At 47.9% G+C, this 24,364-nt stretch overlaps 1 protein-coding gene across 2 annotated transcripts in view; it reads right to left on the bottom strand.

The window, feature by feature from the left end:
- The window catches only part of LOC119393126 (uncharacterized), a 220,212-nt gene that overhangs the window by 55,153 nt on the left and 140,695 nt on the right, over nt 1-24,364 (bottom strand). The window contains exon 1 of one of the 2 annotated variants that reach the window (XR_007416301.1): nt 15,641-15,650. The exons of the other annotated variant lie outside the window; for it this stretch is intronic. The gene's annotated coding sequence lies outside the window, so the exon portion shown is untranslated. Of the gene's footprint in view, nt 1-15,640; nt 15,651-24,364 lie in introns of those variants that run through there. 2 annotated transcript variants of the gene reach the window in all.

The raw sequence follows: 24,364 nt of genomic DNA, 5'->3' as shown, positions 1-24,364 counted from the left end.
ACTAGCGGCGGCAGACAACTATGGCGCCAAAATCGGCTGTTGTGATCTCATAACAGCTTTCGCTGTAACAGACTTCAGCGCCGACAATGCCCTCTCCATTTTGGCCTGCGTGACAGGCGCGCAAAAGTCCACTTGCGTTAATATAAACATCTCTGGTTGCCACTGTTTTCGTTTTTCGCACAATTTCAACATATCTTTGGTTTGGAATTCTGCTAATACTGCACCCTTAGATATGCTCACATTGCATGAGCTCAGTTGTTCCGAATTACGAGGTTTTCTGGTGAACCGAAAAACGATTGAAAAAATTTCGGTTTCACTCCGGAACAAAATATTAGACAAAGTTTCGGTTACGTTTTCGTTCCGGTCAAAAATATCGTTTTTTTTTGTTTTTCGTTTTCGGTGTTCGTTCCGTTCCGACACCCCGGAAGCGCGACTAGGTGAGGGGGGGGGTCAAATAACGAAAACCAAGAACTCAATTGAAATTTTTTCGAATACTCTTAATTTTATATGTGCCAAAGTAAACTGCAAATTTACTTCATGGTTGATCTGACACTTGGAGAATTAGTTGATTGCCTCATTTTTCTTGTCGAGCGCCATAAATGGGGGGCGTATGCAGGCACTCTGCTTCGGCTTGTGTTTAGTTCGGCGCATTGTCGGGTCGACGAGCAATCACTCACTTGCGCGGTGGTTTTGCGCGTATCTTCTGTAGGTTATTTATTTGCTTTTTTTTTACTGGCGTGACTCTTGAGAGAAGCTGAAGTAGCTCACAAAATGTGTAGATAACCGCTCCTGTGACTGCAGACTGCTTTCGCTGGCACACGGTCGGCGTGCCCTCGTCTTTCGTGATAGTGAATGCGGCACGCTCTGCGAAAAAACGCTGTATTGTAATGTTGTGGAAGTGATACTTTCAAGGCTGCTGTCTCGCTCCAGTAGTTTTCCTCAATTTGGCAACGTGAGTTTTCGAACTTTAGTGCTCGCGAGCCGTTGTATCATAGTTTCTTCACCTGCAAAGCATTTTGGTGTATATTACGAGTACACTATTAAACGTGACGCATTTCTTCGAACCTTTGGCACTTTGAGCATTTCTATCTATCTATCTATCTATCTATCTATCTATCTATCTATCTATCTATCTATCTATCTATCTATCTATCTATCTATCTATCTATCTATCTATCTATCTATCTATCTATCTATCTATCTATCTATCTATCTATCTATCTGTCTGTCTGTCTGTCTGTCTGTCTGTCTGTCTGTCTGTCTGTCTGTCTGTCTGTCTGTCTGTCTGTCTTGTTATGACTGGCAGTCGGTGGCGTCGCGCTGACCATGAGAATCGGCGGGCGAGGCGTTCTCACACTGCTAGAACACCTGCATCTTTCCTGGAAACGGCGTACCCGGGACGGCAAAGCCGGAGACAATGGGTCACCTGGGTTTGACTTGGTATGCTGCCGAAACGATATGACCTGCATATTTGGAGAGGAGTCGCCGCAGACCCTTTTCTGCCTTCGGGGAAGAATCGGAGGAGCAAACACGTTCTGCCCTTCGGGGAAAAGAAGAGTACGAGGAACGAGCCCGAGGAACCTGTCGCCTTGCTTCCCCCACAAGCGTGCCGTTGACCACCTGACCCTTGCTGCTTCAAGAGTGCAACGACCCCTCAGCGACAGTGAAATGGACTGTGCCATGGTGGGTGGGGTCGTGTGTGTGATTGGTGGTCATCAAGAAGGAGGAGCCAGTCGGAGGGGTTAAAACGACGGTGCTGAGTGAGAAATGGGGCTCTGAGCCCTCGGTAACAGGCTCATCCAATTCGCTCGTCGCTGAACTCTGACCTTGTCACGATGTAATTGAGTGTACGAAAAGTGCCAGTAAACTTGTTATTGTTTTCCCATCTTGCTAGCATCAGTTCCTCATCCCGGAGACTCGACTACGCTACCAAACGGAGTCCGGGTACGACGCTGCCCTATCGTAGCAACAGCATGGTTGCCGAGGAGGGACGGATCTAAATACCGGTCGCAACAACTGGTTGCAGCGGTGAGATGGATCCAAATACCCAGGCACGACAACTGGTGATCAGTGCTGGGATCTGAAGCTACAAGCGACAACAACAGTTGGCCTAAGGAAATGCAGCTGTCTCGAGACATCGATCACGTGTGGGTGAGTGCTTGGCTTTTCCTTTGATGTGGACCAGGTTCTAAACGAGGGTTTTAGAACTGGTAGATAACATTGCCGAGAGACTCAAGGTTACGTACTCTCGGATAGTTATTTTGGAAGTAGCGGGCACTCAGGACGATCATGGATTTAGAGAAGCTGCAGGAGCCGGACTTGTTGCTGTTATGTAAGGAATTGGGGATTGTTACAAAGGGTTTGGCAGGAAAATCCCTAATCATACAGGCAATCATTGATTTGGTGGCCGATGATGAGGAGCTCTGTGAAGAATGGGAGTGCATCAAACAAAAAAAGGAAGAGCAGCTCAGACAGCGTGAAAGAGAGGAAAGGTGGCGTGAGCAAGAGATTGAGCTCCGCAAACTGGATGTCAAGGTAGAACTCCTAAAGTTGAGTATAGGTCAGGCAGTTGTCCCCAGCGAGTGGTACCTCTTCTCAACAAGAAGGCAGAGTTCAAGATGTCAAGGTATATGCAGCCATATGTGGTATCAGGGGATATCGGCCTATATCTTGCAGAATTTGAACAAATGTGTGAGGAACTGTCTTTTGAGCGAGACACTTGGTCTCAGGGGTTATTGTCAGTTCTGCCCAGTGAGGCACTTGAGGTTGTTGCGCGACTCAGTGAGAAGGACGCGGACAACTACGATGTAATTAAGGCATCTTTATTCCGGAGTTTCGGAATATATGGTATAAGAGAGGAATGGCGCGCAGAACTCGAAAGGGAGAAAGAGAGACAACGCCGCGCAGAACTCGAAAGGGAAGAAAAGAGGCGTGAGCGTGAAAGAGAGGAACGCCGCGTAAAACTCGAAGCAAAGAGACAGGCGTTCGAGGAAAGGAGGCGTAAGCGTAAGAGCGAGAGAGAGAACAAAGAGCGAGAGGTCGCCGTTGGCGGCATCGCGCCAGAGAAAGGCCCGAGCTTTCAAGAGAGCATGAAAGCAGAGCAGGTTGAGAATGAGGCCTTGGCCGGTCTAGAGTTAGAGAGAATTCCGAAAGACGTTCCTTGCGTGGACGAGGTTTGTGCCAGCCGCCCTGATGGGCTCAAGGAGGAGCTGGAAACCTTCCTCGTGCCTCGAAAGGACGTTTCGGAATCGTCAAACGTAAACGCGGTTAGCGTGCTGTCTAACCATAGCAAGGACGCGACGCTTCAAGGGTTAGGCGATACCGTCGGTGAGGGCCCAGAGTTAGATTTTATCAGCGCTGACGCAGATATTTTGGCCCGACAGTCCGACGTAGCGGAGAATTCAAGAAGTGTGAGCAAGATAAAAAGTGTAGCAGAAACACCAACGAGCTGCACCTCTCCGCATGTCGCAACCCGAAGCGATGATGGAGGCGTCATGGAAAATGATGTTTGCCGAAAGCGCAGAAAAAGAAAGAGGCGAAAGCGTTTGGCTGACGTTTCAGAACCGTCAAAAGTAGACACGGTTAGCGGGGTGGCCGACCATAGCAAGGACGCGACGGTTAAGGGGTGCAGCGATACCATCGGAGAGGGCCCAGTTTCAGAATTTGTGAGTGTTGACACAGATAATGTGGCCCTAACGTCCGACGTGGCGGAGAAATCGAAAAGCTTGCGCGAGAAAGAAGGTGTAGTACAAGCACCAACGAGCTGCACAACTCCGCATGTCGCGACCCGAAGCGATGATCGAGGTATCGAGAGGAAGGATGTTCGCCGACATCGTAGAAACAGAAAGCGGCGGAAGCATTCGGCTCAGCGTAAGCTTAAGAAAGGTCCCACCCCGGCGCAAGAAAGACGCAAGCGTAGGCCAACGGACAGTTCGCGGAATCGTAAATTGAGGCATTCATTCAGCCGCAAGCAGCGCGAGAGGCGCAGAGGGAGAAAGCAAGGTGCGCTCCCACGACGGAAGGCGAGGTTGAGATTGACAGTTTCGGGAGAGCACCTGGGTCCAAGTTGTCAAAGTCGAAAGACCAGTGTACGGCGGGTAACAAAGCACCGCGCGGAGGCGAGCACAAAGGGAGAACGGACACGGTTTCTTCCCCGTTTCTGGCATTCCATTCGCCTTCCTGAGGGTAGCCGACCAAGGTGCCGAATGAAGCGTGACTGTAGAATGCCGCTGTTGGCTCGTGCATGTTGTGGCCTCTGGCGAGCTAGAAAGCCGGCAGGACCGCGTCCCCATCGGGTACGATTCAAGCGAATCTAATTGAGAAAGGGGGAACGGTCATTTTGAGTAATTTTGCACGGGCGTGTAACATAATGTAAATCGTTTTTTTTAGGAGAGCAGACTTCATTAATTTTAACTTTGTAAGTTATGAGAGGTGGTATGAGGTTTCAAAAGAGAAAAGCCGCATAGAAATGAAGTCTAAGAGAAAGGAGAACGGTCAGTTCGAGTAATTTTGCATGCGTGCAAAATAGGGTTGCTCATGGTTTTGTTAGAAATGTAGGATTCAGCCAGTTTAATTTTGTGTGTTACGAGATGCGGTGCAAAGGTTTAAGAAGAAAAACCGCGCCGTAGTAAAGGCTGAAGAGAGCATCGAAGTTCTTTAATCATTAGGATGAACTTCTGAAGAAGGTGGTTTTAGCGCGAAAACTGTAATTTTTCTAGTTTTGAAACGTTTATGTGCGATATCGTATGCGTTCACTTTCATGTCGATTTGGGGTGAATAAGCATTTGAGGAGAGATATCTGCATCAGTTTCCGAAATGAGTTTGGCACTGAGCGGTGCAGTTTTCGTTACGCGCTATTACAATTCACAGGCATTTACTGCAAGGTTTTAGCATAAAACCAATGCAAATGTTTGAGGTGCTTTTGAAGTGTATTGCACCTGGGGTTATTTTTTTGTTGTTGTTGTACAATGTGCGTTGTAACGTAACGTAAGGATCAGCTTTTAGAAGAACTTAGAGGGATTAGGTGAGTGGTTAGTTGTACTTTGTCTTTTGCAACGCTATAGGAATGAGGTAATTGAAGCGCTCAGGAGAGCACAGTGGTTTTTATCAGAGGCGTTGGCATGGGCAAGTAACTTTAACCGAATGAACCTGTTAGAAGGCAGTGTTTATCCCATTATGTTTTGTTCTTTTTTTAAAGGAATAATGATCGAGTGATCACACAAGCGGATCATTAAGCTTTGCCGAACGTTACGGTGTGAGCGATTGTTCCGGCAAGTATGAGACGCGGTCGAACCTTTTGATGGGGTTCTGACTGTAAGGGATGAGAAGGTCGTTTTGCAGGTGCAATCGTAGACTACTTAGGTCATGGCGTAGGCCTAGGTTTTAGGACACCTAGTGAGCGTAAGAGCTCAGGAGTAGCAGATTAACCACGGCCCAAAACAAAGAAGGACAAAAGGGCGTTTTGGGGCTCGCTGGAATGCAGTCTTTGCATCGGAAGTTATTCATCGTTGGCCACACCTTGACCGATGTTCTTCGCGGGACAGAACAGGCGAAAGTAGTTTAAGATGAAAAGAAGGAAGCTGCCTTCTTAAGCGTGAAGGCGGTACGGATTAACCGTCCGGTTTTGCGAGCTCACAATTATGACCGAGAATTCACGGTCCAGTGTTATGTGAGTGATCGAGGCCTATAGGTGCCGTTTTTTGTCAGAAGGATGACGAAGGTAATGAACATCCCGTGCTCTACTTGAGCCGAAAATTGAGCTCTCGCGGGATGGCGTACTGCGCTTCAGAAAGGGAGTGCGCTTGCATTGTGTGGGCCATTCATAAGTTGCAGTGTTATCTCGGAGGCGTCAAACTCAGCGTAGATATGGACCGTTATTCCCTTGCCGGGCTGCAAACCGCGACATCAAAGAACAGTCGCCTTCTGAGGTGGAGTTTGATTCTTCAGCAATATCATTTCGACATTAAGGATAAGAAGGGCAAAATTTGAATGGAAACGCTGACGCGCTTAGCCGCTCTTTCTAAGCGATTCTGGGGTGCTCTTCCCAATGTCTCGAAATTGATATTTGAGTTTTTTTTTCTTTTTCGTGCAGTTATTTGTGTGATTGAGCAAAGTAGCACGTTTGGTTCCTCTGCATAAGTAAGTCCTGCGAGTTTTGAGTGTGAGCTTTTCGTATAAAGCTAATAATGAAAGTTTGTTTACCAACCCTCTTTTGGCCTGGTTTACTCGGAGGCGGCCGAGTGCTTGCTCTGCATGTGGTTGAGTTTCAGAGAGGCCGAAGAATTTGGGTTGCAACTGACCAGACAATGCTTCAAGCGAAGACGAGCTTTGAGCATTCAACGGTGGCGAATTCCGTCGACCCTTCGAGCAGCAGCGGTGGCTGCTGCCCTCCGTTTCTCCACTGGCGAGGGAGGAGGCTGTTATGACTGGCAGTCGGTGGCGTCGCGCTGACCATGAGAATCGGCGGGCGAGGCGTTCTCACACTGCTAGAACACCTGCATCTTTCCTGGAAACGGCGTACCCGGGACGGCAAAGCCGGAGACAATGGGTCACCTGGGTTTGACTTGGTATGCTGCCGAAACGATATGACCTGCATATTTGGACAGGAGTCGCCGCAGACCCTTTTCTGCCTTCGGGGAAGAATCGGAGGAGCAAACACGTTCTGCCCTTCGGGGAAAAGAAGAGTACGAGGAACGAGCCCGAGGAACCTGTCGCCTTGCTTCCCCCACAAGCGTGCCGTTGACCACCTGACCCTTGCTGCTTCAAGAGTGCAACGACCCCTCAGCGACAGTGAAATGGACTGTGCCATGGTGGGTGGGGTCGTGTGTGTGATTGGTGGTCATCAAGAAGGAGGAGCCAGTCGGAGGGGTTAAAACGACGGTGCTGAGTGAGAAATGGGGCTCTGAGCCCTCGGTAACAGGCTCATCCAATTCGCTCGTCGCTGAACTCTGACCTTGTCACGATGTAATTGAGTGTACGAAAAGTGCCAGTAAACTTGTTATTGTTTTCCCATCTTGCTAGCATCAGTTCCTCAACCCGGAGACTCGACTACGCTACCAAACGGAGTCCGGGTACGACGCTGCCCTATCGTAGCAACAGCATGGTTGCCGAGGAGGGACGGATCTAAATACCGGTCGCAACAACTGGTTGCAACGGTGAGATGGATCCAAATACCCAGGCCTGTCTGTCTGTCTGTCTGTCTGTCTGTCTATCTATCTATCTATCTATCTATCTATCTATCTATCTATCTATCTATCTATCTATCTATCTATCTATCTATCTATCTATCTATCTATCTATCTATCTATCTATCTATCTATCTATCTATCTATCTAGCTAGCTAGCCGCCTACATCTGGGTGCTCTCGTGATTGCCTCCTTAACTTGGTGTAGAACAAAACTGGCATGGGACGGTAAGAGGATTTGACGAATATGACTGTCTCGTCATGACATGAATAATAACGTGCAAATCATGTCGCGTACGTCGTCAAACCCTTTCCTCCAGACACGTGTTGCACATACCCGTTTACCACGGGCTGCGGTGTACGGGTATGCGCCACAGGTAATTGAGAGTTTATATATCTACCCAGGAACGTTGAGAACAGACAGTGGTAATTTAAATGCGAGAGCATTAAGAAAAACCGACATCGGCAGCGTTGACCCGACGATTGGAAAAAATAAAAATTAGGATCCCAGCAGGAATCGAACCGAAGCATTGTGCGTGGCAATTAGGTATTCTAGCACAGAGCCACGCCAGGTTTTTAAACTGGTTTGGAAAAACAGCCTATGCAGGCGTAATGGCGGTGCAACGTCAATTTGGTTGTGGTGCTGGCTATCTAATTTTACAAGAAAGCAATTAACACTGCATATATACTCCTACGATACAGGCGTCATATCAGATTAACGTCTTGGGTTCCAGGGTTGGCTCCACTTTTATAGCAGTTTAATAAACATTGCATTTGCATTCCTATGATTCAGCAAGCTATGTTGAAGCATTGCTCGACCCTGGAGGAATACATTAACAAAAGTTACGAATGATATTCACATGATTGCACCATAAAGTGCCATAGGTTCAGTAATACTGGCGTCTTTCGTTAAGCAGCTGGCGTCTTTTCGTTTTGCTTTAGAAACATCTGTCATCTTTTCGTTTTGCTTTTAGAAAACATCTGGCGTCTTTCGTTGGTTTATTTCATCTATCAAAGGCATTTTGAACAAAATTTTTATTGTTTAATCACGCACAGGAGAAATCTCACCAGGCACTACCTTGGAGGTAAACAATGGCTGCTAATGGGAATGAGAGACAGAAGAAGTCGGCTTTTAGCTAGCACTTAAACTTCTACTTCTACTAACGTTTCCTACTGGAACATGCCAATGGCTGCTAATGGGGAATCAGAGACAGAAGAATTCGGCTTTTAGTTAACGCGCACGCTGCGAATTTTTTATTTTTCAACAACGCACAGGAGAAATCTCCCACCGGCACCACCTTAGAGGTCAAGATCTGGTACTAGCGTTAATACTGGTTACGCACTACGACGGGGACGAACGGGCGCCGCTTTAAGGAGCTTCGCCCCTAAGTGTATCCGATGGTGTGCATCCCCGCCACGTCGACGCAAGCCATTGGCCGAAGAAAGGCGCGTGCCACGCGACCCGAACTGAGGTGCGGAACCCCAGAGGAACAAGCAGTCATTGTTCGGTGGAGTCGGCGAAGAGAAAGGTCGTGCTACGTCGACAGTTCGAGCCAGTGGCACTGAGGATAGGCCGAGAATAGGCCTAACCGGGAAATACCGGTGTTCTCGACAAAGGGCCGGAGGATCGGCGATGAGAACGACTAGCGAGGCGGCGGATCGACGACGACGACTCTAACACGTGGACAGTAGCTGCGACGACGGGGCCGAACGTCGACTTTGGCACGGAAGCGAGGCGACGAACACACATGAAGTAAGAACGTTCGATTCGCGTAGTGAGACTGAGACGCCATAGTGGCCAGACTTTCGGGCCAGAGGAGCCAAGCAGAGCTAGAGTCGCTATAGTGCTTTGCGATCTTTTGTCAGCGATAGCGCACTAGCCTAGGATTTTCCTAATGTATCAATTATTGTTGTAAATTTTGAGTGTTCATTTTTGTGTGCCGTGGTGTGGTAGATAAAGGGTGTTTGCAGTGACGCCATGGTCTCCCGCCTGTCTCTCTCTCCCAATTCCATTCCGACATTGCAAGCGCTCCCGAGATACGTGACATACAGCCAGGTGAGGCAGGCGCGCGTCGCAGAGCTATTTTTGGTTTGGATTAGCGTGATGCTATGAGCGAGGCCGACGCTTTTACGACGCTTGGGCTAAGATCGCCACCTCGCGGTGTGTTAAGGCATTGACAAAATTGAACTTATATTGAAAACGCGCTGAATGGGACGGACGTGTAACGCGTTGCAGGTGCTAATCGCGGAGGCCAGAGTAATGACGAATTACTTTACTTTACCGCTCCCAGAAGGCAACACTACCCCGCCGACCGGGAGAGTAGTAGATATAAAAGGCGCGTTTGTAAAGCTTCTAGAGTCTGTGACCGTGGCGCAGTGGATAGCGTGCCCGGCATCTGTTGTTGCGGGCTGAGTGGGCGTGGGTTCGATGCCCGTTGACGGAACTTTTTTTCTTTGCCGTCTGATCGTTTAAATTTTTTTCGACGTCATTTCCGTGACGGAAATACGTCACTGAAGTCTTGGTGGACCCCGGCATAAAACACTGTGGTGTTAAAATTGGCCCGAGCGTCAGCTTCTCCGCAATGCATGGTTGCTTGCGGCGTTTGGAAAAGATATGCGCAACTCTGCTACCTAAAGGTAGCATGTACAGTAACTCTACGCCCTTCGCGCCATCTCGCTAGTGGTAACGAAAACACGCTGATGTACCACCGATCTCGGTGTACCGCCACCGGCAAATGGTATATATAAATAGCTCGCCGTTAGCCTAGCGGAGAACGTGGCGTATGTGGCCGAGTCGTTTCGCGCTGCGGAGCGAGGGGTCGCAAGTTCGACTCCCGGTGACGGAACTTTTTCTTCTAGGCTTTTTCTTGGCCATCTGTTAGTCTTTATATTTCACAACGTCATATCCGTGACGGAAATACGTCAGTGTAGCCGTGGTGGACCCCGGCATAAAACACTCGTGTTAAAAAGTTCCGTCACCGGTAGTCGAACCCACAACCTCTCGGTCCGCGACAGGAGAAGCCGGGCATGCTGTCCTCTGCGCCACGGTCAGAGAGTCTGAGTGCTTTACAAACGCGCCTTTTATATCACATACTTTCACCTCGCAGTGCTCTTGGTCCGCGCAGTGGTGTCTGCGTCTGGGAGCAGTAAAGTGAAGTAATGCATCATGACCGTGACCTCCGCAATGTTAGTGTTAGTGCGCCTTGTGTTACGTGTCCTTCTCCTCGTCTGGTCTGTTGTTTTCGCCGGCGCTGTTCTACTACGATTATGAACCAACTAGCCCAAAAGTACGTTTTGACAAGTTACATCTCCGCAATGAACTCCCGCAACGCGTCGTTGCTAGGCGTCCGTACCATTCGGCGCGTTTCCAATATGAGAAGTGCAATTTTGTGAACGCCTTAACACACCGCGATGTGGAGACCTTACGCTCGGCCTCGCTCATAGCATCCATCCATATTAAAGATAGCTGTGCGACGCGCGATTGCCTTGGCCTGCCTCGCGTGGCTTTGACACCGCATTCACCACTTGCGCTCGCCCTGAGAAAAATCGCAGCCGGGCTAGACGGGAGACGCGATGCGCGTTGCGTTTTCGTCTAGTCCGGCCGTAGTGTTTGTTCTGTTTACACTTTAACATGCCGCGGAATGGCGACCTGAGTCGATGGCCTTCTAGCTGTCACACCGCTTTCTCTGATTACGCTCTCACCGTTAACTAATACAGCTACCACAAAGGTTTGTGCAATCGTTGATCATAGACGTTAGTCGTCTGAATGAAGATGTGCCACCAAGCGGCAACTTGGGTGCATCCATGTTAAACGGTGCTGTAGCTGCCAAACACCGAAAGACGATAAATCCTCCTTGCGAACACCGATAGACATTGAGCAAGCTCTCTTACATCACTGTAAAGTAAACATTCAACTACTTCTGTAAGGACACGTTTTACTTTCTTGTTATACCGATTCCTATGACGAAGGGGTCAACCATGTTTTTCTTGCTACACTTTTTCGTCGCTTCGAAATTTCTTCTAAGTTTAGTATTTCTTAAGTTATAGAGTATGTGCTGCACCCGAAATTATATCTATCTTATAGAGTTTACCGTAATGTTATAATACCTAGTAAGTATAGTATTGATGAAAGTTTTTCGATTTCTCCAAAGCCGTTACGAGGGCCTTTTGACTTGGCTTATTGGTAGAATTGCAGAATAACTCCCGCCGTAACCGTCCCATCATCACAAAGTTTCTTTTGGTTTCGCCGCTGAAGGCGCTCCCACGCAGCAGCCATTAGGAAGGCGCCGGCCAGAGGAAGGTCTTTCCCGCCATAGACGCCGCTGAGGAGGCTCGCCGAGAACGTTAGCGCGCGCTCGCCCGAGAACGGCAGTGCAGTGCCGACGAAGAGCGGATCCCGCCGTCAGGGCTAAGTGAGCAGAGGAAGAATGACTACGTCGAGTGTTCAACCCTACTTCAGGAAAACAGGACACAGCAACCAAACGGCAACAGCGTAAGGAAAATGCCAAGGTAACAGCCAGAGAAACACAAGCGGAACGCCGATATCGACCGATCCCGCGGTGCGGGCGCGAAAGAATGCTGCGAAAATACAAACACAGCGACAGGGCGTGCACTGCACTTCTCCAGCTTTCACTTAGCGTGGAGCTGCCCACAATTTTTAACACGAAACTGTTTTATGCCGGGTTCCACCAAGACTTTAGTGACGTATTTCCGTCACGGATGACGTTGATAAAATGGACGCTAATGAATCAGAAAGAAAAAAAGAAATTCGGCAGATCCCACGCACTGTGGGAATCGATGTAATGCGAAGCAGTCAGCAAAGAGCTGCACACGTCGCCTTGTTTGTCTTTGAGGCAAATGAAATCATTCATGCCATGGCATCTAGTCCACAATATATCGCATGTTTGCCATGCACGAATGCATGCACAGTCTTGAGTACACCATGACAATGAAATGCATATTCTGGTATATAAATGCATGACCTGTCGTTTATGTTCATCACGCACTCGTGTCATGCCATACCAATTTTGGTATACATCACGTTAACAAAACGGCCGGAAGCGCACCATGACAATGGCATGTAAATCATACCGTACATGACATGCATAACATGATTCGCATGTTAAGACCTCTCATTTATGTTCGTCATACAGTCACATCGCGCATTACCAATTTTGGTGTATATCAAAGGAGCGAAATGGCCGCGAGTGCACCATGAGTACAGCATTTAAATCATGCCATACATGACATGAATATTTTGGTTTTTCATGTTACCACCTGTCACTAATGTTCATCATACAGTCACATCGCGCAGTACCAGTTTTGGTGTATATCAAGCTATCGAAACGGCCACGAGTGCGCCATGAGCGTGGCATGTAAGTCATGACATACATGGCATGCATATCATAGTTGTCATGTTACCACCTGTTATTTATGTTCTTCATACAGTCACATCGCGCAATACCAATTTTGGTGAATATCAATCTAGCGAAACGTCCACGAGTGCGCCATGAGCATGGCATGTAAATCATGTCGTACATTTCATGCATGTCATGATTATCATGTTACCACCTTTTATTTACGTTCGTCATACAGTGGCGTCACGCAATACCAATTTTGGTGTACACCAAGCTAGCGAAACGGCCGGGAATGCACAATGAGCGCGGCATGTAAATCATGACATACATAACCTGCATGTCATGATTTCCATGTTACCACCTCTCATTTACGCTCGTCATGCAGTCGCGTCGCGCAATACCAATTTTGGTGTATGTCAATCTACTGAAACTGCCGCTAGCGCATCATGAGCGTGGCATGTAAATCAGGTCGTACATGACTTGCATGTCATGATTTTCATGCTACCACGTCTCACTTACGTTCGTCATACTGTCGTGTCGCGTAACACCAATTTTGGTGTATATCACGCAAGCGAAACGGACGCGAATGCGCCATGAGCGTGGCATGTAAATCATGACATACATGTCATGGATGTCATGGTTTTCATGCTACCACCTGTTATTCATGTTCTTCATAAAGTCACATCGCACAGTACCAATTTTAGTGTATATCAATCTAGCGAAACGGCCGCGAGTGCGCCATGAGCGTGGCATGTAAATCATGTCATACATGACATGCATATCATGATTTTCATGTTACCACGTGTCAGTTATGTTCGTCATACAGAAATGTCTTGTCATACCAGTTTTCGTATGTATCCCTTCATATAAACGGCCGCGAGCGCCCCGAGACCATGTCATGTAAATCATGCTGCACATGACATGCGCGTCATGACTTGCATGTTAGGACCTGTCATTATGTTCGTCATGAACTCTTGTCACGCCGTACCACTTTTGGTATATATGAAGTTAACGGAACGGCCGCAAGAGCCCAAAGGCCGTGGAATGTAAATCATGCTGTTCATGACATGCGTGTCATGATTTTCATGATATGACCTGTCATTTATGTTCGTGATAAGGCCATGTTATGACACACCAATTTTGGTACACATCCGATTAACGGAACGGCCAGGGAGCCCAAAGGCCGTGGAAGGTAAATCATGCTGTTCATGACATGCGTGTCATGATTTTCATGATATGAGCTGTCATTTGTGTTCGTAATAAGGCCGTGTTATGACACACCAATTTTGGTATACATCCGATTAACGAAACGGCCAGGAGAGCACAAAGTCGTAGGCGGCTAGATAGATAGATAGACAGATAGATGCGCTCAAAGTCGCAGAAGTTAGCTAAGAAATGCTTCGCATTTAAAAAACTAAGGAAAACGTTCCGCTGCTGGGAATCGAACCTACGACTTCTTGGCCGCGACGATAAGCGCCAGGCGCTCTACCATTAAAGCTACCCAGGCACGCCACTCCAGAACCGCGCCTTATATCTCTCACACATTCTCTCCCGTACGGTGCCCTCTGTTGGCGGGGCTAAGCGGGGCGGGGTGATACCACCGTCTGTGAGCGGGAAAGTGATTAAAGGGACACCAAACTTCTAAAACGGCAATATTATCAACAGCAGTGCCCTACTTACCGAGAAATTAAGCTAAATGTATCACATGATGACCGCCACGAGTGGGACATTTTCGAAGTGTTCCCGATGACGTATGAGAGTCTGCCTACAATAAATCACTAGTAATCAAACTAGCAGCTATAAAAAAAGAATCTTCCGTGCATGAAAAGACGTAATAAAATGCTGTTTGTTCGTTTCCGTTTGATTCATGGAAAAAAGAACCTCTGTGGCGTTGCCATGGGGAACAGCGCGCGTGGTTCAAAGGTTCAGTTTTCGCCGAACTGCGCTTCGCCCGGCGCCCTGCTTCGCTCACGCGGTCGCGTTTCAGTGGTAGTTTCGGGATCGCGTACTGCCGCGTGTGTTTTGCGCGCTCGTGAAAATCGCTCTGACAGAAAGTTCGACAGAATGCCGCATGCAACGACGCCGGCACTACGAGCCCTCAACAGCATACCGCGTTCATCGGGGCTCAAGTCGCTGAACTGGAGCCCAGCGTCGGGAGTCAATATCTCGTTGTCAAGTTCTCCGTCCACATCCATTGCGGCGATTGCGGCAAGCTTCGATGGCTTCGATAGCCGTTGTTGCTGCTGTGGGGCCCGCTACTTTTGCTCATGCTGCTACTAGTGTCGGCCGCCGCGCAGTAAAAGCGGGCAACGTTGGGCACGGCAGCAGTGACTTATGAAAGTCGGATTTCAGGCGTGTGATTTGAAGTGCGCTAACGCGATGCGGACCACTAAAACGTGATTTTATTTCAAGATAAGCACTTCCTTGGCATAAAAGTAGCACCAATAGACATTGTGCGAGCTCTCATATATCGCTGCACAATAAGCACTACTTCTGTGAAGACACTTTTCACTTTCGTGTTATGGCGATTCCTATGACGCAGGGATCAGCCGTGTTTTAGATGCGAAGCAGCTTATGGCGGAGTTCAATCCAGAGGTGGTGTGCGGTGTGACCACCCTTACTGCGCATGCGCAAGCCCTCTCCACACACCTCCTCTCCACTCCCCCTCCCCACTTAACGCCTTCCGGGATCGCAGAGCAGCGGATGGAGCAGCGGAAGGCTCCACGCGCCGAAGCGCAACGTAAATGTCGGTAAGCGGACCCCGAGCTCCGGGCTATGGAAGCCCAGCGCAAACGGCAACGTCGGCAGGAAACTGCTACGGATGAAACGCGGGCTCGACATGCCGAAACGCAACGGCAGCGTCGGCAAGCAAACCCCACCGTACGCAACGCGACGTCGAGGCCAAGCATCAGCGTCGAGCCAACGCGTTGGCTGCGGACAGACGACGCGAGTCCAACGGCCATGCAGAACGCCTCGCTAGACAACTTCAACGCCCAGGCTTCGATGGTGGCGACGCCCGGTTCCAGCGCGAATTCTTCGACCGGAGCTTCGGGCACAACTGCAACGTGTGCGACCGACTTTGGTTCGATAACAATCTGACGGAGGTCGGTAGCATGCGCAACGAACGCCAACGGAACACGAAGGTGCAAGTGCTCCGGCTTCGCATCGCCTCATGGTCCCCTTTAGCGGGAGATCGTGTAATTTTTAACGCGATAGCGTTACAGAGCTCGTTTCGCAGAAATGCCGCCGTCGGTGTCGGCGTCGCTGCGTCGCTTGTGAGCGAAAAATCGTCCGTTACCAAAAAATCGGGAAAGATGCAAATAAAATAAATAAAATCTTCGGTCCCATTGAGGATCGAACTCGGGCCGTTTGCTTGGCAAGCAGGTGTCCGACCACAAAGCCACGATGTTACTTGCAACTGCCTTGGCAGAAAACACTACATAACTGCCATGTAATGGAAGGAGTCTCCTTAACGCATTTTGTTCGGCAGGTGTCACAACGGAAATGAGCCCATTCGGCGACTTGTAGGTGCATTGGCGAGGCAATCAAACTACGCCTTTTGAGCGACGCCATGCTTCGAAAAAAAAAAAGCCGGGATAGTGCAGCCATCGCAGGTAAAAACACACACGAACTTTCAAAAAGCTCCAAAAATGGACAACTATGTCCATCTAGCGGAAAACATATCAAGCCAACGCATCCTTTCTAGAGGAGGTGTTGATCAAGCAAACAGCAAACATTAGATAATGCGCTGCCATCTGTGAGGCCGTTGTGAGAAATATGTCTCGACTCTAGCAGCACAGGGAAGTGCTTTAGGTCGAAAACCTGTACCATTACTATTCGCCGCGAGATCGGGCTACAGGTGGCAGCACCGTCGCCGCGCTAGTGTGGATAGGCGGTTGTCGGTGCGTATACAAACGCACACAACAGCACTTCGTTGTGAGCGATTTGACCCGATTTCCGGCAAGCAATATGCGTTGACTGCAGCTTGAAGAGTAGAACATACTGTGCTCGCCCGACCGCCGGGATGCAAGGCCGCGTCCTTTCCTATTCATATGTTTTAGAAGGAAAAGCATAGAAGGATGCGTCCTCCCTCATTTTTTCGTATTGTGGCACTTGAATGCGCAACAGTACCGCCAGCATCCTTTAGTTTTGTTTCGGCGATACGCGCCCGCATCGCCTCAACCAGGCGCCACTCTCGTCCGCGGGGTGGCTGTAGTGCGCGCTTTTACCGCCAGGGCGGCACTGTCCACACCGCGGAAACTGAGGTGCAGATAGTGGTATGCACAATACCGGAGGTACCGGTGCGTGACGGCAACCTGCAAAGAGCGGTTGTCGATGCAAACAAAGAGCAGGTTGTCGAGAGAAAGACATCGAGGTAGTGGAAATAAACAGAGAGGTGCACAGGTGGGGTGGTTTTCGAAGAGAACGAATACACTTCGATAGGAGGCTTGGTCATGAGGTGGGTTGGCGGCTTGCAGGACGCGCAGTAGCTTTTTTGGGGGGCACGCGGGCCCTTCGGTGCACAGGGTAGCTTGTAATGAGGAAAACAACCAGGGGGTAACAGAAGGGAGAAGGCGCGTGTTGCAATTAGTTACATAAACATGCAGGGTGGCAGAAAAAAGGCAAAATGGTTAGAGATTGAGGAACAGTTAAACAAGGAACAGATAGGTGTTCATGCGGTTACAGAAACAAACCTTTGAGACTTGGAAGAGCCACCACATATTGACAATTATATTTGGAAAGGATGTAACAGGATCACATCAGAAAGGAGAGGTGGGTGTGGTGGAATGCTAATTCAGAGCAGAACAAAATGGGATAGAGTAAAACAAACGTGTTCAGAGCACATATGGGTTTCGGGCACAGTAGGTGGAAAGAAAACGTGGCTAGGTGTAGCTTACTTGTGGACGGGGAATAACTGCAGAGAAAAGAATCTGGAGATAGTGAAATGCATAAGCACCGATATTAAAGAATTTAGACATGATGCCGAAATAATCCTTCTAGGGGACATGAACGCTCACATTCATGATCTTGAAGGATATTCAGACACCAGTGGCAAGTTATTGCTAGATCTCTGCGAGCAACATAGTCTTGAGATAGCGTGGGGCCTAAGTGTGAAAGGCAGATCACGTGGGAAGTCGGAAACAGGCAATCGAGCATTGATTATTGTCTCATGACAGAAGGAATATATGACAAACTTAGAGAGATGAGAATAGACTAGGAAGGCATTAACAGCTTGGGTAGTGATCATAAACGCATAATATTACAAATGGGATATAAAACTGAAAATAAGAACATAGAGTCAAAGTTTGGCAGCTTGTATCTAAATGACAAACAAATAACAAATACAGCCGCAAGAGTCGAGGAAAAAGTAGACGAACTACCAGGCAAAGACTGGAAGTATAGTGAACTGCTACATGTAATCACGAAAGAAATGGAAAAAGAGAAGAAAACTATTTGTTGGAAAGGAAAGAGAAAGCGAAAAAGTTGGTGGAAGAAAGAAATCTGGGAGGCGATCGAGAAGGGACGTGAGGCATCACGGGAGCACAGACAAGGAAAAAAGGAGAAGCGGCCACAAGACGAAGTCAACCAAATATGGGAAACATAATTAGAGCAAAAATTTATTGTGCAGAAATTAGTATTAAGGGTGAAAGTGAACGCTGGATGACAGAGATTCGCGAAAAGAAGAAGGCCGCGCCTAGGATATTTTGGAGCCACCTAAAAGCGCTGGGTAGGAAGTCTGTCACAATGCAACAACATATGGTAGATGAAGGAGGAAATCAATTATAAGGGTATGAAGCGCTAGGTTACATCCGAAAGATAACAGCCGATTCGCTTAAAAAGGTCGCCCAGGGGATTCACCCGGTGAGTAAAAGTACGCGAAGGAGTGCAACCGACGAAGATGTAGTACTAGAGAATTTCAATTGGAAGAAGGCCGAAGGAAAAATTCCTAAGCGCACTACTCCGGGTTTAGATGGGGTTCCCGTCAGCCTCATTAACGAACTCGGACATAACACTAAAGAAGCACTGCTGAAAGCCGTAGAAAAGTGCTTACAGGAGAGGGAAATACCAGACAGTTGGCGAAAAAGTTGAATGAACTTAATTTATAAAGGGAGGGGAGAAAATGATAACATTCGCTCGTTTAGACCGCTAACCATTACATCGGTGCTTTACAGGTTGGCGATGCAGGCAGTAAAATTAAAAATAGAAGCGTGGGTAGAACGAAATGATATTTTGCGAGAACGTCAGAATGGATTTCGAATCGACAGGCGGTTAGACTATAATCTGTTTAAAATAGAAAACAGGCCCTTATACGTAGCTTATCTAGATATCACCGGGGTGTATGACAACGTTAATCAGGAAATTTTGTGGGATGTATTGAAAGAAGTGGGCATAGGTCACGACTGTAGCAGCTTTTGAGGGAAATATACCGAGAAAATACAGTTTGTATAGAATGGGAAGGAATAAGTAGCAAGGACAGCGTTGAAATTAGCAAGGGGCTGAGACACGGATGTCCTTTGTCCCCGCTGTTATTCATGCTGTACATGGTGAGGATGGAAAAAGCGCTAGAAGGTAGCAACATTGGATTTAATTTGTCACACAAACAGGTCGGCACGATGGTTGAGCAGAAGCTTCGAAGTCTATTTTATGCTGATGATATTGTCTTATTTGTGGACAGTCAAGATGATACACAGCGACTGGCAGATATATGCGGAAGGGAATGTGAGGCTCTAGGACTAGGATTTAGTGCAACAAAATGTGGATTGATGGTATTCAATGATCACGAAGACCATGCGGTCTTTATACAGGGCCGAAAAATACCGAGGGTAAGCGAGTACAAGTACCTCGGAGTAAGGGTAAATGAGGGGGATAGATATATGGAGGTACAAGAGAAAGCATCGGTAGCAAAGAAAAAGAGGAATGCTGCAATTATGAAGCACAGAGCGTTGTGGGGATACAATAGGTACGAGGTGCTTCGAGGGCTGTGGAAGGGTGTGATGGTCCCGGGGCTTACATTTGGGAACTCAGTGGTGTGCATGAAATCAGAGGTACAATAAGGAATGGATGTAAATCAAAGGACAGTGGGCCACTTCGCGTTGGGCGCTCACGGGAAGACGACAAATGAGGCTGTAAAGCGTGATATGGGATGGACAGGCTTTGAAGTGAGGGAAGCTGAGAGAAAAATGAGATTCGAAGAGAGGCTGAGGAAAATGAAGAAGAGTAGATGGGCATAGAAGATTTTCAGGTATTTGTATAGAAAAAGCGTTGACACGCATTGGAGAAAAAGAACTAGGAGGCTCACCAGTAAATATACGGCTAGCAGTGCGGGCGATATGGCAACAAGGAGCATTAAGCGGAAGGTCAGACAGGCGGAGAGGACCTATTGGATTACAGCGATGGAAAAGAAGCCGGCTCTGAGTAACTACCGAAAGGGAAAAACGAAATAAGGAGGGAAAGGTATTATGATAATTCAAGGGGAAGCGCTTTACTGTTTGAAGCAAGGTCGGGCTGCCTTAGAACGCGTAGTTATAAAGCGAGATTCAGTAACGAAGAAGAACAATGTACATGCTGCGGGGGAACTAAGGAAACGATGGAACATGTACTGACTGAATGTGGCGATATTCACCCAGGTATACGTGTGGGCACGAGTGTACAGGAAGCCTTGGGTTTTAGGGACAACAGTGGAAAGCTGAACAAGTCCGCGATAGAAATAAGTAAGAGACGGTTAGAGTATTGGTGGCAGAAAAGTAGAGATAAAGTACAAAAATAAATAATGGGGAAAAATAGGGTCATTCTGCCTCAAGAGGCAGAGAGATGGACCGTGAATTTATATTTTTTGGTATAATACATAGATTTAATCAATGGAGATAAGGTATTAGGCCAACATAAAACAAGGAAGTTTTTTTTTCTTTGGGCCTGGTGGCAGACATGTCACCGCCCCGTTATAAAGGGGACGCTCATAGCATACATCCATCCATCCATCCAGCTCCAGCGTAGGTTCATATATCGCCGCGAGATCGGGCTACAGGTGGCAGCACCGTCGCCGCGCTAGTGCGGATAGGCGGTTGTCGGCGCGTATACAAACGCGCACAACAGCGCTTCGTTGTGAGCGATTTGACCGGATTTGCGGCAAACAAAATGCGTTGACTGCAGCTTTCTGGTAATATGTGTGCTCTTCATTCCCGAATTAATGCACGAAGCGCACTGAACGTCACTATTACTTTTGAGAGAAGCGCATTCTGCCAACAAACGGGTTGCTCGCCTTCGGCAGCAGTCGGCGTTTTCGCAATGGATGACATTTTCTTGTTGTTTTATTTGTACATGTTTAGCCTGTGTTCCACCTACTACTCACTGCTGTAGTGCGACTGAATTAACTATTTACTTCTTGTTCATCTGGATACCCCCCCCCCCCCAACAAAAAGAAAGCCCATATTCCTGCACGATGAGTTCAAATAGCAGTATGTGCACTGTGTGCTCAAATGTTCATCAGCATTTCTTATTCAGTTCTCCATCAAATGTAGGACAGTTGATGGGTTTACTGAGGAAAGCCGGACAGCGCTTTAGCGCTATGGAGACTAACACGCACACGCTTGTTTTTATTCCAGTAACAGTACACAAAGGTAAATTTTGTACAGCACGGAACTTTCTTCGATTGATTACTTGCACGACAGTAATGGAACAACGGCCCGGTTATTTCACGGGACCAAAGTACGTTTTTTCATGCGAATAATGTCCGCTACCTTCCGTCAATATACTATAACAACGCAGCACAAGCGCCTAAGATAACGTAAAGAAAAAAAGATGTGGCTTCGCGTGAAATTACTACGACATCAATGTAAAGTGCGCCGTTTTTTATAATTTTGACCATCAAGACTCTTTAACGCGTATTTTAATCTAAGTACGCGGGTGTCTTTGTATACATTTCGCCACAAGTTATAATTGCGCAAGGCAACTCAGTTTTGCGATTTCCGTCATTCCATTTTCTGTTATGTTTTGGGGCCAATTTACGTACCGAAGTGTCGGACGTGACTTGACAGAAATATTTCTCTGCAGTGGGACCAGGACCGTACACAACTAATACTCGTCGCGTAACCTATAAACGACAGTCCTAAGTTATACACCTAACCAAAACGCGCAAGTGCATGAGAGCCCTTTTTCTTTTTACCACCGAGCCGCTAAAAGGTTATATTCACACGAGATTTAATACTTCTCATCTTTAAGACAACGGCAAGTGCACTTTGCAATGCGCTTGGACCACAGAGTGGCACCTACACTGATATGACTCTCGTGAACGAAGGGTACGACGACGACACACAGCCCTCTCAACAAGTGCACTCAATGATCTTATTACAGTACATATGCAGCCGATCAAGGCCAAATGCTTCTTTACATCGTGTTAGGCATACGTACTAGCGGTTAAAGCTGCACTAACGCAACGGAACAAACCACCCTTTGAGGACCTGCATGGCGTACGCGCACATGCAAACACAACGTGGCTAGCAGACGACGCATGGCGCAATCCACACTAGGCGCGGTTCAGCCAGAAGCCGCCAGGCGGCGACTCCGCTCGATCTCGCGGCCAATAGATACACCGTGCGCGCGCGTGTGTGTGTGTCTGTGTGAGTGCGCGCGTGTGTTTAACAACACACGTTAATATGTATACACATACTGGTTTTTCTACTGTTTGCCGCTCCGAGCACTGTGCGCCTAACTCCCATCGCTGGCGTTTCGCCTCCGCTTCCCTGTTCTGTAGACCTGTGTCTAGCTCCCGACGTTTGCGTTTCGCTGTCGCTGCGCTGGCTCGGACAGTCGAATTAGCCCTTCGGCCACATTCATAGGCGTAGCTACAGGAGGGGGGCAACCCCCCCCCCCTTTGTGAAAAGTTAGGTAGGCGGAGCTACCCCCCCCCCCCCCCCCCCCCACTTTCGAGAGTGGTTACTGTCGGCTGCACACTGGGAAACCAAGTACTGAGGCAAAGTTTTCCTTGAACACAACAACCCCGTAATTATACAACGAAATGTGTCCTACGCTTCTGCTGTGAGGATTGTTCTCCGTGTCTCACGACCACTCAATGTAGGCCATCTACGGTGCAAGCCGCTTATGCGACGCTTTCGCGCCTTGCGCTCCAGCATTGCAGAGGAGGCTAGATCACTAGATGAAGGTTAGATCAATCTGTCGTGCTTTTATCTGCTCTGTCTGGCCTGAAATTGAAATCATCGACGACACAAAATTACGGGCGGCAACCAGTAAGCGTTTTTTGGACCGATCAAACCTCTTACTATTTCAGGGAATTAATTATCTTTCATTAAAAGGAATAGAATCGCCGCTGCTCTATATACAAGCTGCGGTGGGTCGACGAGTGTGCATAAGTGCTGAGTGTTTTCGTTGGGCCACACTGAAAGAGCTAAGGTGGCTGATCCCTCCGTCATAGGAATTGGTATAACACGAAAGTGAAACGTGTCATCACAGAAGTAGTTGATTGTTTATAGTGCTTTGATATATCAGAGCTTGTATGATGTGTATTGTGGCTTGGCAGGTAGTACAGCACCGCTCGAGCTGGACGCACCCGTGTTGACGCCTAGTGGCACATCTCCATCCCGATGACTAGCGCCCATGATCATGATTTAACTCTTGTTGTAGCTGATGTTGTTCACATACAGGGTGTCCCAGCTATCACGCAGCACGATTTAAAAAAAGGAGCGACGGCGTTACGCCAATCAAACCTACAGCATATTGCTCCTAGTACACTAGAGTAGCCACTGCTATTTTTTTCGTTAATGAGGTTTAATTAATTAGTCATAATTATACTTCTAACTCGACAAGTACTCGCCTAATTGTCAAAATGTGAATGAGGCGCATGTAGGCATGTTCAAATGGCATCTAACTGCGCTAGTTTCAACAACGTGCTAATCGAGCGCTCATTTTTTCCGCTTGATCAAGAAAGCCCGCGAAATATGAAAAGTGACACGTGACTAGAGTGTTGCGCGCGTCGGGAACCAGCGCCCTCAAACAGGCTCCCTATGAGGTAGACAGTATCAAGGAAAAAATGCAGAAAGGAAAAAACGCATCGCCTTATCTGCCACTCCCCGGCCTAGAAACGCACCGCTTGGTTTTACAGAGTCAGGCCGTAATCAGAACACCTGCCGCGTTATCAATGAGAATAGTCGGCCGTGAGATATGGATGATTGCGACGTACTATCGAACGGATTGAATCCCAGCGAAATTGCACGCATATCGCTGGCGCCCGACCTGTACCCTTGCCAAAATGCGGAACGCTGTCTTTCACAACAGGCAAGGCAAAGCGGTTGTTTGCAGTAAGCTTATTTGAGGGCGCTGGTTTCCTTTGCGGGTGGGAGCGTAGTCACGTGTTATTTTTCATATTTAGCGGGCTTTCTTTATCAGCCGGAAAAAGATGAGCGCGCAATTAGCACGTTGTTGAAAGTAGCACAGTTAGATGCCATTTGAACATGCCTACATACGCCTCATTGACATTTTGACAATTAGGCGAGTACTTGTCGAGTTAGAAATATAATTATGACTAATTAATTAAACCTCATTAACGAAAAAAATGGCAGTGGCTACTCTAGTGTACTAGGAACAATATGCTGTAGGTTTGATTTGCGTAACGCCGTTCCTCTTTTTTTAAATCGTGCTGCGTGATAGCTGGGACACCCTGTATACCTGGACACCGCATATGGTGAATTCCGCGCAAAGATGACATCAACAAGCGCTTAATAAACAATGATACTCAATATACACTCCTTCAAAGCGTCGTAAAACGCGAAGAGAAACGCGGCCCACGTCGTGTCTGTCCTCTAGCCTGGCC

Source organism: Rhipicephalus sanguineus, chromosome 5, assembly GCF_013339695.2.
Source record: "Rhipicephalus sanguineus isolate Rsan-2018 chromosome 5, BIME_Rsan_1.4, whole genome shotgun sequence".
Classification (NCBI taxonomy): Eukaryota; Metazoa; Arthropoda; class Arachnida; order Ixodida; family Ixodidae; genus Rhipicephalus; species Rhipicephalus sanguineus.
The sequence above is the reverse complement of the archived record's forward strand: the minus strand, read 5'-3'. Positions and strand labels throughout refer to the sequence as shown.